This window comes from Rhodnius prolixus, unplaced genomic scaffold, assembly GCF_049639745.1.
Source record: "Rhodnius prolixus isolate KJV_2025 unplaced genomic scaffold, Rpr scaffold_8, whole genome shotgun sequence".
Lineage (NCBI taxonomy): Eukaryota > Metazoa > Arthropoda > Insecta > Hemiptera > Reduviidae > Rhodnius > Rhodnius prolixus.
Genome location: NW_027411593.1, coordinates 17,865,006 through 17,880,567, shown reverse-complemented (window position 1 = coordinate 17,880,567; position 15,562 = coordinate 17,865,006). Strand labels below are relative to the sequence as shown.

General features: G+C 35.8%; 1 protein-coding gene across 11 annotated transcripts in view; it reads left to right on the top strand.

Moving 5' to 3' along the window:
• Positions 1–15,562, top strand: part of LOC141450977 (cell adhesion molecule 2-like) — a 673,919-nt gene that overhangs the window by 265,838 nt on the left and 392,519 nt on the right. The gene's annotated exons all lie outside the window — the stretch shown is intronic.

Sequence of the window (15,562 nt, the reverse complement as noted above, 5' to 3'; positions counted from 1 at the left end):
ACTAGAATAATCTAGTGGGGTAACAGTTTTACCTGCTCTGTCAAGTAGGTTAATCTTCTGTCTCACAATTAGTCTGTCTTGTAATGGAATTATTGTTTTATAATACAACTGTGCAATTAGATCAGATATTATATGTGGATTTCTTAGTTTTGACTGCCCAGTCATTGGTAATTACTAGTTTTACCGTTGCCAAGTACCATCTACCTGCCACAGTCAAGTGCGGCCCCTGATTTCCTGACAATAAACTGATAGATCATCAGGGTTACATCATTGTGTTGAGCCAGGCAAACGGTTCTGTGCTAAAGATTGGCAGCCTTCATCATATCTTGGAGGAACTCTCCTGGATGCTGACAAAACTGTAGCCTTTAACTGAGATTGTAGACATACGTACTGGTATGCATAGGCAATTTGACTCTCAGAAAGACACTTTTAACCTTTTCTATACTCTTAGAAGTATATTTCTCTCTAGAAATGTTCCTAATTCGTTGTCACTCCCGATAGTAATCCTTCTTCACTCCTTCCTTTGTCACGTAGTGTACCTCAAGGTTCTTCTCTATCTCCCACCCTCTTCTCCATTTACATCAATGACCTTCCTCTTTCCATCTCTCATTCCCAGTAACACCTCTATGATGATGATTTTCAGATTTACCTATCCCCTTTTCTCCGTCGGATTTGTTTGAAGCTACGTTTAAACTTCAAGAAGACCTCAATAATATCTCAGCACGAGCCACGAACAATAAGCTAACCTTGAATGTAGAAAAGACCAAAGCAATTGTTATTGGCTCCAACCCACTCCTTAAATCATTGGCTCCTCTTCCTAATCTTTTCCTTTACAATACCCCAATAAAATATTGTTCCTCTGTGAAAAACCTTGGTATCACTTTTGATCAAAACCTATCTTGGAAAAACCATGTTTCCCAAATCTCTCGTCGTTCCATCCATATCCTTAAGCAGTTTAATAGTTCCCGTCACCTTTTTCCTATTAAGACCCGGCAACTCCTACTTTCCTCTCTTATAATCCCCCATTTCGACTATGGTTGTTTAGTGTATGGCGGTCTTTCTGGTGATATTGAAGCTAAGCTCAAACGCCTCATGAACTGCTTCATAAGATTTATTTTCAGCATTTCCAGAGACTTCCGCATTTCGCACTGCTACGATGAGTTGGAAGTGGCTTTTTCCTGTCTATCGCCGCCAATATTTTTCGGCTTCTTTCCTTTTTCAAGTCATCCAGTCTCAAAGGTCTTCCTATAATTTTCAACTCCTTAAGTTTAAATCCTCGATACATTCCCGTAATACCAGATCTCGATCATCTGATCTCTATATTCCCTCTCACAGTACCTCATCCTTTGACAAGTCCTTCCTAATACGTGCTACCTCTCTCTGGAACTCCTTGCCATCATCTGTCTGCCATGCTCGTACCCTATCTATCTTTAAATCCCGTCTATTCAGTTATCTCCTTTCTTTTCAGCTTCCTCCGAAATTTTAATTGTTTTAATTTATTTCCTTTATTTTTGTTGTTATTTTGATTTTCACTTTTTGTAAATACTTATTTATTTATTTTCTTTCAATCACAGGCCAAACTATTAAGGCCTCTATTTGTACCTGTTTTTATTCTTAGGGGAGAATTGACCCAGAATAATAAATTTCTTTCTATTCTATTCTATTCTAGAAATGTGGGCTTAGAGATTCTTCTAGATTACTTTGATTAAAATGGCCACCTATCTTCTTTCATCACTGTTACAATATTAAACACGATAAAGGTGCCTTAAAAATACCTTATTCGTGCCACGTTGTGTATTTCAATAAGTAAAATTATTGTTTCATGTGGACATTGTTAACTTTTTCTCTTCATTTTAGTATTCAATTTACCAACGCTCTTAAGTGCAAAAAAATATATATTAATGTTTAATTCTAGAAATTAAAAACAAAATCTGTGTTTGAGAACTGCAAATAAAGTTTAATTATAGGTCCTTAAAGCCAGTTCCACTTCTTTTTACAGCCTAAAATTCGTTTTGCATTTTCACAGCCATTCTGCCATTGAATTAATTAAAAGCGGAATGTCTTTCTTCTCTATTGTATGTATATATTTTTAATATGACCAGCTGTTTTTTTAAATAATAATAAATTCAAGAAATTGTTATTAAATATAAAGGAGAATTGTTTTTAACTAATTTCTAAAAAAAGTATGTAGAATTAAATCAATTTTTTTGACAATTCCAACACGAAATAGGTCACTCTTTGTTGCCTTTTTTTAGAAGTACACTTTTAGTTTCATAAAAGCAATGCAATGTTACTAGCAATGTGGTTTTTGTGGCCAATGTCAGCTTGAGCTATTTCTTTCCATCGAAGTAATTGTATAGTCTAGAGCTGGGATAGCCAACATGTGTGTGGAGACATGCGCGAAGAATTTAGTTCTAGAACAATGGGAACTGCCTAGTTCAAGTGCAAGTCGAAAAGAATCATGTTTAATTGAATCTTAAATTATAAGACTGTGTTAACCCAAGAAAGATCTACAATATGCTTTCTACCAATGAAACTAGTTTTATGAAGAAGCTGTGTAAAGTGTAGTGCAGCTTGATATATTTTAGAACATCAACTTAGTTTGGCATCGTTAACTGCCTAGATCTTGACTTCGCTACCATACAAGGGTCGTTTGAAAAGTCCGTGCAAAAATAAAAACTACTTAATTTTTTGGGGTAAACCTTTTTTATTTTTCAACATAGTCTCCTTTTAGGCTTATACACTTCGTCCAACGCTGCTCTAGTTTGTTCATCCCTTCCGAATAATAGGATTTGTCCAAGTCTGAAAAATAGCCATTCGTTTCTGCAATCACCTCCTCGTTTGAATAAAATCTTTTTCCCGCCAGCCATTTCTTCATATTGGGGAACAAATAGTAGTCCGAGGGAGCCAAGTCTGGAGAATAGGGGGGATGTGAAACGAGTTAGAACCCTATTTCCATTAATTTTGCGACCACAACTGCCGAGGTGTGAGCTGGTGCGTTGTCGTGATGGAAAAGGACTTTTTTGTGGGCCAATCGTGGGCGTTTTTCTTGCAGCTCGGTTTTCAAACGGTCCAATAACGATGAATAATATGCACCTGTAATAGTTTTACCCTTTTCCAGATAGTCGATGAGGATTATTCCTTGCGAATCCCAAAAGACAGTCGCCATAATCTTTCCGGCCGAAGGAACGGTCTTCGCCTTTTTTGGCGCAGATTCCCCCTTGGTAACCTATTGTTTAGATTGTTCTTTGGTCTCAGGAGTGTAGTGATGTATCCATGTTTCATGCACAGTGACGAAACGACGCTTACAGTCCTGCGGATTCTTCTGGAACAGCTGCAAACCGTCCTTGCAACACTTCACACGATTTCGTTTTTGGTCAAGCGTGAGCAATCGCGGCACCCATCTTGCGGATAGCTTTGTCTTGTCCATATGTTGATGCAAAATATTATGTACCCGTTCATTCGAGAAGCCCACAGCACTAGCAATCTCACACACCTTCACTCTTCTGTCATCCATCACCATATCATGGATTTTATCAATGATTTCTGGAGTAGTATCCTCAACAGGGCGTCCAGAACGTTCAGCGTCACTTGTGCCCATATGGCCACTCCGAAAATTTTGAAACCACTTGTAAACTGTTCTAATCGAAGGTGCAGAGTCACCATAATGTTTATCAAGCTTCTCTTTAGTCTCCTGAGGCGTTTTGCCTTTCATAAAGTAGTGTTTAATCAACACACGAAATTCTTTTTCGTCCATTTTTTGAAAATCACTCGACTTCCTCGATTCAAACGAATGCCAAACACAAAGAAATAGACCGATCTGGCTGTAACTTGGTGTGTGTTCTTCCAAGAAATGCTACTAACTAAACATAACCTCGATACGCGCCAGTGGTACTATCTCTCTGACTTTGCACGGACTTTTCAAACGACCCTCGTAAGTGCTGCTACAAGCAAGCGTGGGAGTCCAGAGTTTTGGCTTGCTTATCCGTTGGTTGTGCCCAGTTTGAACAGATTCATTAAAAAAAATAACTTAATTTTAACAGTAAACTGAAATTTGTTTTTCATATTTTAAATTACCATAACTTTTGAAAAACCTAAGCGATTTCAAAAATTTTTTTTTTGTTTTTTTTTAGGAGCTCAAATACTATAAAAATATGCAACAAAAAATATAACGTTCCATTTGAAAATCAAAAGTTGGATGCTGTATCTCGAGATACAGGGGTTTAAAAAAATGGGTCAATCACTGAAAATAAACTAGACTAAAAATGATTAAATACGTGTTTTTTATTTTTTCGAAATTTCCCGCCGTTAAAAAAAAAAGTGGGTGGAGCATATAACTCTGGTCACCCTGTATATTACTGATTTTCTATGTTACCGATTCTCTAAATTGTTTGTACTTTTGTATTTGTAATATCCAGGCCCCCGAAGAGGACAATATATTTGTCGTAACGTTGGCAAAAAGACGAGTTGTTGTTTTTATTCGACTGATTTCTCGCCAATTTTGAATCCTTAATTGAATTCTTTGTTTAGCTTAACGCTTTGAAAACTCTCCCTGTTTTTGGAGTTAAATTTCATTTGATTTTTAGAACTCAAATTAGTAGCCAATCACATAAATCTCTGTTTAATTTGAGTTTTTTATATCTTTTTAAAATTATTTTCATTTTTCTTTTTTTTATTTCTGAACATTTCGTCCGAATCTGCTGCCATTAAAATGCAGTTTGTTGTTTCTTTACTTAAACAAATTTTGATTAAATGTGTGTTCTTTTTTTTAAATAACGTTATAGCTTTTTTTTTTTATTAGTCCCGCAATTTAAAACAGTAAAAATAATATCATCTCATCAAATAATTTACTTAGAAATTGATTTAAGTTACAGTTTTTTCCTGCTACATGTAATTTTTTTTTTTTTTTTGTATATGTGTATTTGTGTAAATATTTTGACAGAATATAATTCTTGTTTTTCCCATGTACATGTTATATGCAATGGGGAGTTGATGTCCACGGTTGGTAGAGATATAAAGGCAAACAATTGGGCAAACGGGAAGGATATCATCCTTCAGAAAAATGATCCTATTTTTTGGTTCTTTGAATAACGTTTTTCTTTTTGTTGAATCTTTCTTTCTCACCTACCTTCACATTTTATTATAAATTATTATTACTTTTTTCATCTTTTTTGTTTCGTTGAGGAATAAATAAATTGTTAACAAATGTAGAACAGAAAACAAAAAAAAAAAGTAAAAATAAAAAAATAAAAAAAAGAGATTTAACACAGAAAGAGGAAGAAATTGCTATTCAGAGATAGTGAGAGATAAAAAGGTGACATACCAGGGCGTAAGTTTGGTATTTGCGCGCGTATGTGTGTGTGGAGGAAAACGACAGACTGTATCAATATTTTAGTCTTCCCAAGAAGATTACGTTTCTCGTTTTGCAGCAGATATCGTTCTATTTCGTCCTTGGTTTTGGCCACGGTTGGTCGAATACCATAGCTGTTGGGGATGTGGGTTTTGGTATATAGGGGGAAACGCTAGGGCGGGGCGCACCCAAGCTCATGCTTAAGAGACGTGTTGTGGTGTTAGTGGTTGTACACATGTAGTTGCTACAGCGAGGAGGGCTTGGAAGGGCTCTGCCACCTCCAGCACCAACAATGAATATCAAATGTACAATACCCAACCGCAGTCTCCATTCAAAAAAGCCCCCCTCACCTTCAGCTGGGTCCTCCACTGACAGTCTCCGAATGTATCCTGGATTAGATCCAGTTGCTGCCATACAAACACACGCACAAAATACCCATACTACCCAAATTACATAAACTAGCCTTTACCTTTATACATGCGTGTGCGAATAAAATGTAACTGACCCCACGGCTCTAGCGAGCGTAAACGTGTTCAGCCAGTTTCTACTATTGGATGTAGTTTTGAACTATTACACCACTAAACTGATAGCAACGGTGTCTGGTGAAACGATAATACCAAAACGGGAATGAAATTGAAACGGACTTGTGTGTCTAGTTGCGTAATAGTTTGCGTGAGCCAGGCAAACTGAAACCCAAAACTAGATGTGGCACAAACACACACACTCCTATCAGAAAATAGATAAACATCTTTATAGTTCACTATTTTAACACGAAACCACCAAGGCTAGCAAATCACTAGATGATATCTCCAAAATGTTCAACGCTAATAACTGACTGCATTTGTTCAAGAAAGATATCAATGTAATTTATTTATTCATTTTACTGTCCCAGATAAGTGAAAACAGGCCTTAACCAAAACCAGTTTAAGAACTCCCTCCAAAAAGTAGAAAAACAAACCAAAAACCAAAAAATACTGGATATTTACCTAAAATAAGTAATAATTTTGAACAGGAAAATAGACTGGATTAATCAATGCAAAACTAAATTAGACTGGATAAAAAGTATTAAAGGAAAATCATAAGTGGGCTTACGATAAATTAACATCGGTCTAACCACCAAAAGCAATGTGAATAAGTTGTAATCACACATATGAAATACTTAGGTTAGTTTTAGTGACTCTAGGTAGGAATAAGATCACTCTGATTACAGGCCTATTTAAAGGGCACGGCAGATTCAGAAAGCACCTGCACAAGATAGGGCTTATTAGCACGGAACCGTTGGGCAGATTGTGCCAGGAAGAGGAGGAAATGGCCACTCACCTGTTATTGATAGACTGCGCTACGATATCTTTGGTACCTTGAGACCAAAGGAGATTATAGCGCAGAAGGAACTGGTAGGGAAAGTCCTCCACCTTCTTAGAAGGGGAGGTTTCATCTACTAGACTTAGGGGGAAGGCACAATAAGCCTCTGGTGGCTGCGGTGCCGTGGGGCATAGGACCCGTCCCGCCGTTCAAAATCTAAATCTAATCTAGATTAGTTTTAGACTATAGTAAACTAAGAATATATGTTGTTCATCGTTTTTGGTTACTGATTGGTTGAATCAAACAAAGAGAAAGATTATTTTTTATTCAATTCAAACTCTAAAAGTTAGGACAGAAGACATCTTCCTTTATTGTTAAGAGTGTAAAAAATTCTACAATTTTTAATGAGTATAAGCCCTCAAGGTAAGATGTCCCTTATCCTAGGTCGGCAAAATAAAAATTGATGACTAAAATTGGCATTATTCTTTACTTCCTTCTAGATTATTGAATCAATCACCAAAAACAAATAATTATATTTATTTACTAAACCAACTTTCTCTATACGGGGTTGCTGTTTAGGACAAATCTATTCTCCAAAGCTTCGCTATCGGTCTCTAAATGTCAAACTTATCCTCTATCATCTCCTACCATTTTCTTCTCGGTGGTCTTACTATCACTCTGTACTAACTGCTCTGTTCTCTTTTCCATTGTTTTTAGTCATTTCATCTCTCTCTAGATATTCTCTATTCCTCATTTTATACCTCACCGTACTTATCTATTAGAGTCAAGGTCTTGACATCTGGTATGATAGAGCAAAAAATCAACATTTTCTTTTCTATGAAAGTATTATTGTTTCCATCCATCTTAGCACTCATGTTTTCCCTAATTCTGACAAGTTGTAGAGCTTCATCCATCTTCAGATAACAATTAAACGTTCAGAATTTGACTTACACTTATGGAGCTTCTCTCACACTCTAGCCAAGTCTTTTTTCATTAAATTTAATCAAAAACAAAATCTATTAGAAATTAGATTAAAAGAAGTACAACTAGATGAAGAAAATGATAAATATTTGCTCTCTGCTATCTGGTACGTTTCTGGTCATTTAAATCTAGGCTTGCATGATGATGAATCGTGATGACAGTTATGTCAATAAACAAAATGCAAGCTAGGATTTCTGCTAGTAACAGGAGCTTCTATTTTTTGAATGTTTAGCTCTTCAAAGGATTCGACTTTTTTAAAACACTTTAGTGGTCATTGCAAGTGAAAGTTGGCTCTTACAATGAATATGGGACTGCTGCTTAATACCTGAAGAATCTAAAATCCATAGAATGGGATAAGTTGTAGATAAGGACAAAAATTCTCAATTTGCATTGCAAATTTTGCACCACTAGTCCAACAATGTGGAGGTCTTTGCGCAGATCAAGACATGTGAATGGAGAGAATAGTCAGTAGACCCTAGCAAATGCGTGAGGAGGTATGTAAGCGGATGTAAGGCTTATTTCAAGATTATTTAAAGGAGGTGAGAAAATTAGGAGGCTGCGATAGAGGAAGCTACCTTCCTTCATGGTCCAAATCGCCAAAACAAGAAGCAGAACAACAAATATGATCTATAAAAAAGATTTTCTTCTTAAAGAGAAAACATTAACCTCCAGTTTAAAAAGAATAAAGATTTTTAGCCAGTATAATGTAGACAAATTAATGTATTGTATTAACAGGTTATTAGGTTTTCATTAAGATAAGATACGAGTAATAGATGGGACGGGATCTCCGCCCCACGGCACCGCAGCCACAAAAGACTTATTGTGCCAACCCTTTCTTAGGTCTAGTAAGCGAACCCTTCCCATACTAAAGAGGTTGAGGACTTTCCCTACTAGTTCTTTTTTGCGCTAACTATCTCCTTTGGTCTCGAAAGATCCAAAGATATCGTAGCGCAGTCTCTCGATTGCAACGCAATCGAATAACAAGTGAGAGGCCGTTTCCTCCTCTTCCTGACCATAATCTGCACAGCGGTTCCGAGCTAATAAGCCCCCACCTTGTACAGGATGCTTCCTGAACCTACCGTGCCCCGTGAATAGGCCTGTAATCAGAGTAATCTGATTTCTACCCAAGCAAGCACAGGGTCTCTTTGGTTCTTTGCTTACACTGCTAGGTTTTCATTAACTGACATTTTATTATTATTGAGTTCACATTAAAGAAATTTTTGATTAACAATTTTTAAAAAAAGTTATAATGCAACAAATACAAATATTAATTCAAAAATAAACTATTGCCCCAAAATAAACTAAAACTCTTTTACTAAAAGCTCTGTGAAATATATATTTTTAATTTTTTATAAATAAAGAAAAAGATTTAAAACCATTTTAAAAGAAGAAGAAAATTTTGAATTCTAAAAATATCGTCTTATTGTTTTTTCTCTGGCAGTCTTGAAAATGTAACTCTAAAAGCAAAATATACATTTCCTTCTTCTATATGAGTCTAAGTGTTCTTGAAAATCCGAGACAATCATAGAAATGAGTAAAGATTTACTGACTAAGTTGCAGCAGAAAAGATAAAACTAGAATGTCCAGCTTTTGCAGCATCAGAATCAATTTGTGTGACCAAATGTGTGTTTGCGAACTTTAAACTTGGTTTTTCTTTTTTTCCAAGTCTATTTTTGATAAATGAATGAAAGTGAGAAAAGAAAATTTAAAAAAAATCTTCGGATTTCCATTGGGTAAAATAAAAGAAGAATCTGCGTGGAACAAATTGCAACTCAGCTGTTTTGCAATGCATGGAAGTACTAAATAATCTTTATCTCCTTGCATACCTAACACTCTGAAAGTCTTTAATTTTGAGTTAGCTTTTTTTTGCCTCTTCTACATTTTCTCTCCGCTATAACTGGCCAATTTGTTTTTCGCTTAATCAAAACTCTGTAAAAAATTTAACAAGATTTTTTTTTTAGTTTCATTTAAACAAATTTGATCCCAGCATAATTTTCATAGTACGAGATTAAATTTTTTTTAACTATTCCAAGGGAGTACACTATTCCAATCTACTCGTGCCATAAATTGTAAATATCTTTCTCAGCACAAGAAAGAATTAGTGAAAAATGATTTTAATTTTGGCCAAATATTGTACGAAATAGGTGCTAGGAGTAGGCTAACCTAACCTTCAGAAAACCCTAACTTTCATTCAAATCTCACATTCAGTTTTATGAAGTTTTCTGCTCTAAATCTGCTACACTTCAAACATCCTCAAACTTTCGCCTATACTGTACAGAATATACAGCGTCTGCATCTGTCTTTAATTTTTTTTCATTAGCTTTTTTTTTTCCATTAATCGCAACTTTATATTAAAGTCTCACTTGGAACCCACACACTAGACTTAAAAGACATGCAATGACAAAACGTGCGAAACTTCTTTACAGACTACTTGGACGACGCTCCAAATTGCCCATAGAACTCAAACGTTTAACATACAACACTAGCCTCAAACCTATGTGGACTTACGGACTAGAGCTGTGGGGTTCAGTCAAACCTACGAACATACGAACTGTACAGACATTTCAATCAAAACTCCTCCGACAGATAGCTGACGCTCCTTTCTATGGTGACTAACCTCTTACTCTTCACAACGACCTCAACATTCCCTTCATAGACCAACTCGTCAAGACTAAATACCAAAAGTTCCATACTACTCTCTCGACTAGCTCTAATCCTCTTGCACTGTCTCTCGCTTCCTCTGACATCCCTAATACTCCTCGACGACTGAATCGCCAGTGGCTCCACGACTTCCTTGTAGGCTGAAGACCTAAATTATTACTCTCCTCTCTCCTCCTCGTATTCTCCTCCTCACATTCTCCTCTCTCCTATAGAGAGTGCTACCACTGGGTAGCTTCTCTCCTCCTGCTCTCCTCCCGCAACAGTCTTCATATTTACTTATTGTATACTGTATACAGATTGTAAATAACAAAATAAATTTTAAAAAAAAATATATATTAAAGTCATGTTTATAACTTAGTATAGGCATCTTTTTTACTTGAGTTAGTTTCTAGCAGTTTCCCATGCATCCATATATCCAAATTTGTATTGGTTTAAATTTGTTAAAATTAAGATCGTTAGTCAGTGTGGGTTACTCAGCAGGAAAACCAACTTTGCAGATCCTAAGAATATGAGGAAAGTATCAGTGTAAGATTCTTTTGTGTTATTAGACTGGGATACCCGCAGAAACGCCAAGATTCGTGCACAATATTCCAGTAAAACGTGCAAGGAACAGAAATTATCATATGATCACGTTACCTGAAAATTGAAATTAGTTCACCAGCTAAAACTAGATGCCTCTGTACTTAGCTCTTACCTTGATGACAGAATTCATAATGTTGCATGAAAGGTTAACTGACTATCAAAATATCTAATAATTTAATCTCTTATTAATTGAATAATCATGAAACCACTTGCTTATTGATGGGTTTTTAATCATGGGTAATTATATATAGTAGTCCCTTGTTTAAAGATAAAGAAATCTTTATTTAAAATATTTTACTTATTGAAACTGACAACTTAGCGTTTAAAGTACGTAATACTAAGTGTAGAGGGGACTGCCTTTAAAATAACTTTTTTTGGCAATTTTCAGTTGTAACAATATAATAAAAGTTGGTTTGGAATAATAATTAGATATATGCATCATTCTGGAATATATTTATTTTTCTGGAATGTATCATTTTAACAGTTTTTTGGGGATAGCGGTGAAAATGTCCTTTTTTGAAGACTTACATCAACCCTAACTTACTTTCCGTTGGTCGAAACTTTTATTGTTTTGAAGTTAGTTGTCACTTCATTGTCTCGTAACACCTACTAGAGTAAAGTTAGATTGCAGAGTAGGTCTCAGGAGTGGTGGCTTGCCACCACTGGGCAGAGACAGGCGAAGGAGTTTATTAAAGGCGATTCGCCGAGGCTGACTGCAGAATTAATCCGTCAAGGCCCCGTGGGGCTATAAGGATGATTGTAGGCCTATTAACTGGCCACTGCAGGCTCAGAAAACAAATGCATCGCATGGGCTTGGCAGATGATAGCCTTTGTAGGTTCTGTCAGGAAGAGGAGAAGGAGGAAACGGCACTGCACTGGTGTTGTGTCAGTGCGAGGGGCTCGTGTGGCTAAGGATGTTACTTCTCGGGGAGGAAAAACCAAGGCCTGTGAGCTTTACGCAAGAGCAGCTCTCCAGCATTAAGAGTCTGATCAAAAGGACAGGTCTGGAGGGTGAGCTTTAAAGTGAGGGGAGCCACAATATATCCAAAGGGGTCGCAGTGGCCTTGAGGCCGCCCAAGTCTAATCTAACACCTACTTAGAAAAGAGATCAAGTAAGTATTCAGTTCGAAAATTTTAAAGTTAAATCCAAAATATTCAATTAAATTGTGAAAACTTCAGTAAGATATAGACGAAAAAGTGCATTACCCAATTGCTAGAAATAGAATGCACCTACGATGTATCTGTGTACCCAAAAACTACTTCTCTCTTCAACAGAATAATTAATGTTTTCAGCGGTAAAATTTATTGTTACCGCGTGAAAAAGAGTTGATTTAATCGAATTAGTGTACAGGTAGTAAACTGATGAAAAAGACGGTTGATATATTTATTTGCAAGAGAAAAGAATGAATACATTACCGTTTTCACGAAATAAATAAAAGTCTAGAAGTGAAAAGGAACGTGAGAAGTGAAGTAAAAGAGGAAAAAAAAGAAAAAGAAACTTTGGCAGAACGAGAGAGCAGTTGGAAAAGGGTTCTGGACAGTGGCTAGCACTTACTGGATTGACGCCCACACGTGAGCCAAACCCCACAGGTCAGTTAAACTAGCCACCGTACATTACTTTTGCCTCTACATAAAATATTTACCAGTATCGCCTGTTCAAATATTCTTTAATTATAAACATTGACTGTAAATCACATTATAAGAAAAATGTGTACTGAAAGTAAGGCAGTTTTTCAGTTATAATATTTTTCAAATGTTTTGTAATTCAAAAAACCGAAATCTTTAATCTGTAACAAAATGTATGGAATTTGAAATTTTTTATAACAATATAAGAAGTTATTTATTTCTTTTTGTAGCAAAAAAAAATTTGATACTGACCTCTAAGTTTGCATTCACAATTTTATATTTACTTTCAGACTTTGTACAGTGTTTTCTGTATAAAATACGTCCCCTTCAAATAGTCAAGACCAATTGTGAGCTCTTTTAGAATTGAATCCACGATTATGAATTAAGATTATGATTGGCCATGGGGCTTTGTCTCAAAAAAGGCTTCTTGTGAAGAGGACATCCGCTTTTCCGTTGTCCCAAGCTTTTTAGTCATTTTTGGGACATTATCTGTTTGGTCTCAAAATGCCACAAGTCAACATATCGTCTATTAGTGATTGCAACGCACGTTATAGTATATAAGAAACCGTTTAGTCCACTTCTTGCCATAATCTGTACAATAGCTGTGATATAACTAGTTCTGCCGTGTATAGTCGCTTCCTTGTTTGCGTTGGAGGTCCTTGGCGTTGGCCAGCAGAGGATAGTAGGGCGTATTTTTATTTCACATGCTGGCCCTTAGTTGCTTCAACCAAAGAGCTTCAATGGCTTTAGATTGCCGATTGTTATGGAATGAAAAGATTGACAGCGGAGTTATTCTTAGAGCAAATCTAGATCTTCCACAGAAGATACACTGAAACTGCTCCTATCATTGGGAAACCTTTCCGCTCCTCATTAACGTGGTTAGCACAAACTCAGAAAGCAAGATATAAAGTCCATGGTATCATATTCAAGACAGCCTTTAACTTAAAAACCTAGAATCGTCACAGATCTGAACTTGTAATCATCATCTACGATCATCTCACGCCCACCCAGTTCGAATCCCGCGTATGCAGTCATTCACAATACTTAATACATCATAATACTTTTTTTTAATAAAGTGTAGTCATACGCGGGATTCGAACTGGGAATCTCCCACTTACAAAGCCACGCTCTTGACCACTAGACCAACACACGCCCATCCCTGGCAAGATATTCTTACCGTATTCATAGGTCAAGAAGTCTTGCTTACTGGATACATTAAAATGATGTGATGATTGCTTTTATTTGATGATAAAACAAATTTATCCTGATTCACCGACAACCATTACATTACACTATATGTTTTAAAATCTTCAATTATTATTATTTTTGTTCTGTGAGTCTCAAATAACATTTTTTGCAGTCAGAGGAGCTCCCAAAACGTGTATTTCTGGTGGAAAATTAATATTGTAAACCGTTCACGAATAGATAAAATTGTAACTTTGATCTTAAATATCTCGACTAATATTAGGGATATCGAAACGTCATTTTTCACAGTTTTTTATGTAGTTATCACAATCATTGTCAAAACCAGTGGTCGTTGGCCGTAACTTCGCCAAAAATGAAGATACAGCATCGGGGGTTGGAAAACTTGAAAACTAGACCCAAAAAAACATATAGTTTACTTCATGGGTTTTTCCTGAATTCAGCTTTCCTAAAAAGTTATTAGCGATTGGTGCTTTTTAAATGGATCACCCTGTATAATAATTTACAAAATGAGATAATTACTTTAAATAAATTATTAAATCTAATGCGCGAATTTTCCTAACAATGTTTGTCGTTAAATATTTATGTATAAATATATAAATGATTTATCGCTTCCGGTTTCACATTGAAGATGGTTTCCTAAAGATTTAATTTTTACTAGACACTAAATTACTCCTGTTCATTATTTTCTGTAGACCAACATTTTTTTTTTTAACTCCGTTTTAATTAATACGGGAGGGAAATTGCTTTTTTATAAGAGGAGACTCTTCAAATTTACATTTAATATATTGTAAAATCTCTTTAATGGAAACCGTAGATATCACCCACTTAAAAAAAAATCAATGAACTCTACTTTAAATCAATTTAAGAAATGGCTACCAAGCTACAAGCATTATGAACTTCGGAATGTTGACAATAGAATTAAATCTTTTATAATTAGGAGAAACAACTTAATTCTGTTTTGCGACTTAAGAAGCTTAGTGATGGGGAAAAACGAAATATTACTTTGCTATAAAAGTATCAGAACATGGGATGAATTTTCCAACAATTAATACAGCTGCTTCGTACAGCATTAATAATCAAGAAGAGATGAAACTACCCGGTGGTAGTACTCAGCATGAAAGATTTATTCATTTGAACGCAAAAAGAGTTAAAGAGAGGAACGTATAGGGAGGGATTGACTAGAATTGCGGTATTAAGAACTGTATGGAAAGAAAGGCGACGGACTGAGGGATTATGACGTATAAATAAAGTATTGTTGCGGATTTTTTTTTGTACCGGATTGAGGTTGAGTTGGATAGAAAATGAATATTGAGGACATTAGAGATGGATTCATTTGAGAGCATTGACGATTACTCCAAGGATTTTTCTAATTTGTAAGGATTGGATTCTGAGGATGTTGAAACGTTTACCAAAACCCCGAACTTCGCGGGTTCATATTGGTTTATGTAAAGTGTTGGATTCAAGTATTTGGTTTGAGTCAAACCTTAAGTTATCAAATGTTTAAAAATAAATTTGGAAACTGGTGATTTTTCGTTCGCGCATGGCAGACATGCGCTAGACATACATGATTCTCAAAAATTTCTTTTTGGTCACCAATAAAGATTCAAAAACAAGTAATACTGGTGAAAAAGAACCAAATTTCCACAAATTGGCACTATTACAGTCCTTAAATAAGATCCTGATGCTTAGGAGTCAGGTGCAACTAGTTGGCTTAGAGTACCTTCAAAAAACTAGCTACACTGTCCAGTTAGGTAGATGTACACTGTACAGGCAATAGAAGTTGTTGTAAAGGAAAGAGTAAATGGTAAATGCAATTGCATTTCTGGATACAGTGCAGTCCATTAAATTGAAGAA